The 2,982-nt window shown below is 33.3% G+C and overlaps 1 pseudogene; it reads right to left on the reverse strand.

Annotated features, from left to right (window-relative positions):
* Positions 1–880: 880 nt before the first annotated feature.
* On the reverse strand, positions 881–2,254 carry LOC147426446 (uncharacterized; annotated as a pseudogene).
* Positions 2,255–2,982: the final 728 nt, after the last annotated feature.

Below are 2,982 nucleotides of genomic sequence, written 5' to 3' on the forward strand. Positions count from 1 at the left end.
ATGTGTTGCATGCTACAGTTCTTAAATCATGTGGTTCGATTATAAAACTACTTGTCATTTGTTACAATGATATCCTTCATGGCCAAAGAGCCAACTTTATCAAAATAAAAAATTATCAGGCCTTCTAACAAAAACCATGTAACTAAATCTTCACACATAGTGGATTTATTAGTATCCTCATTTGCTCTCTTCTTGATGAAACTATTCGATTTCTGTATAGAAAAATACGTTGTCTTGATCAAGTGGTATAAGTCTTGTACTTTCTTGAGATTTAGCCACTTCATTAATATAGTTTCTTTGTCATCTCTAGACAAATTTCGTGCCTACATAATTGTCATAACAAAATAACATGGTTTAAAAAGTGACGTATTATTTTTGTGAACATAATTAAGGCAATGTTTTTAGCTTTTATTGCATACCTGAAGTTCCAACACACATTGATTTTGATTCATTGAACATCCCCCATCAGATTTCTACTCCTAAAACAATTAAAGTCCACTCTTTTATTTTGTAGCCACATGCAAAAATATTTAAAGAATCTTATTCTTGTGAAGAAAAAAACCTTTTTCTTTTTAAGCTTCAAAAACTTTGAAGCTTCATCTTTCTCCTTTAGTAGCTCTTCAATCTTAGAAGTAGCCTATAGAAGTGGGAAAACATGGCTTTTTTATAACATTAAAATTAAGTAGGGTAAATTTCATTAAATAAATATTCCATGTGAAGCGTCTTTAAATAGTACCTTGCGCTTTCGTGTGCTTTTTCTTTTCTGTTCTTTGTTTTTACCACTTATAATTTGTGTCCTTCCATTGATTTTTTCCTTCACAAATTATTCAAGAAAAGAGTGCAATCAACAAAAAGTTTTAGAGTGAAAAAAATACATGAATTAGAATTGTACCAGTTTTGTGATATGGTCTTCACACTCATCTAATTCATTGTTTACTTCCATATCCTTTTCTTGATAGCATTGGACAAACTCTTCTTCTTGCATGTAGTTTCTATATGCCTGCGCATTAAGCAATTGAATTTGGATATCTCACACACACATACACACATGCACACAAAACTAGCTAAATTTACCTCAATTATTTCAATTGATATCTTTGTGTGTGTGTGTGTGTGTGCGCGCGTGCATACGTGTGTGTGTGTGTGTGTGTGTGTGAGAGAGAGAGAGAGAGAGAGAGAGAGAGAGAGAGAGAGAGGGGAGTAAACCACACATACCTCATAAGCATCACTTTGTAAATCATGATTTTCCCATGGCATCTTAGGAATGTATGCTTCCGTCTCTCTCTAAACACATAATAACAAATTTTATCATGATAGGTCATACATTATTGTTATTTTAAGATAGAAGTGCTTACATGAGTAGCTTGTGGTTGCTCTTCTTGTTCTTCAATAGATATACAAGTGGTTTCTTGTGCACAAGCATCCTTTAGCTATTCAATAACAACAAAAGCATTACTTTCTTCATCATTAGTTTTCATATAAATTTCCAATACCTTAGAGGATTAGTCACAAGTTTTGTGAGTGAACCATATTCTCCTAGCTCACTTTCTCCTTGTAGTTCACTTTCTCCTCCATCATTCTCATGAAATTCTTGGTTATCATCATCATCATCTTTTTCTTTTTCTATCTAATCTCATGAAAACATTTTGATTATACTTTGACATACTAGAAGTTCATTACTTAGAGAAAATCCTACAAAATGACACATACCATTGGGGTGCTAGAAGATAATTCGTTGTTTGGTTTCTTTTTTCTCCATTTTTGTTTTGCCGCAAGAGACTTGATGGCCCATGTATAAACTTCTTCTTCTTTCCAATGATAATTTTGTTCAGGTACTATTACAGGCTTAAGCCCACCTTTATTTTTTCTTATTACATCGAACACAGTATTCTTTCTCTCCATGTTATTTCTAAGGTCTCCAAATGGCTTGTATTTGGCAAACCATCCTCTAACAAACCCATAGTTTGAATAAAGAACTCTATGTTGGTTATTACCCTCTTCTAACAGGAAATCCCTACCATAGAGTTTATTGGGTTCTCTAAGCTTAGGAGGTAGAGGCCTAAACACCTGTTCATATATGATTGGGTCATATTTCTCATTGCTAGTAGTGTCAACACCTATAGAGATGCTAGATGGAGAAGAAACAACTCTCTTATTTCCAAGATGACTGGCCCTCCAAGAATCAAAAAAATTTGAGGGCCTCTTCATTAGAGAAAGACAGTAGTTGCTCCACAAAGGATTGTGGATAACTCATATCTGAAAAGACAAAGCATTGAACACACACATGAGCAGCAAGACATTTAAGTAAAAAAGTTTATCTCAAAAATTATACACACACTTGTCATTAATTTATGAGTACTATTTTAGAAAGACATGTAAAGAAAACTGTGACAATGAATACAACAATTGTCATGTATAAAATAATATGCATTTTAAACTACTTCTACAAGTATACTAGCCATGCTTGCATACTAACAATAAGTACAATAATCTCCATCCATAAAGCAGGTCTCCCAGAAGTTCTAGCATACTCTATGATGAGGTTCTAAGAATGATATGCAAAGAACATCGAAACAATGAAGCTAGCAATTGTCATCCATAAAGCAATACTCATTCTAAACTACTTCCATAGGTATACTACTTGCATAACAATGAATACAAAAATTGTCATCCATGAAATAATAGTCATTCTAAACTACTTCCACAAGTATACTAGCATTCTAAACTACTTCCACAAATGTACTAGCCATGCTTGCATACCATATGAGTGAAGTTATACAGAAGATATGTAAAGAACACCATAACAATGAATACAACAATTGTCATCCATGAAGCAATAGTCTTTCTAAAATATTTCCACAAGATTACTAGCAGTGATTGAATAAAAGGGGCTACCACAATTATATGTCTATGGAGAATTCCAAACAATAGGTATCCATCTAGCCGCCTGTCCAGGCTTTATAATCTTTTTTTGTATCCCAA

The sequence above is a fragment of the Adiantum capillus-veneris genome, chromosome 24, assembly GCF_014529385.1.
Source record: "Adiantum capillus-veneris isolate H3 chromosome 24, ASM1452938v2, whole genome shotgun sequence".
Lineage (NCBI taxonomy): Eukaryota > Viridiplantae > Streptophyta > Polypodiopsida > Polypodiales > Pteridaceae > Adiantum > Adiantum capillus-veneris.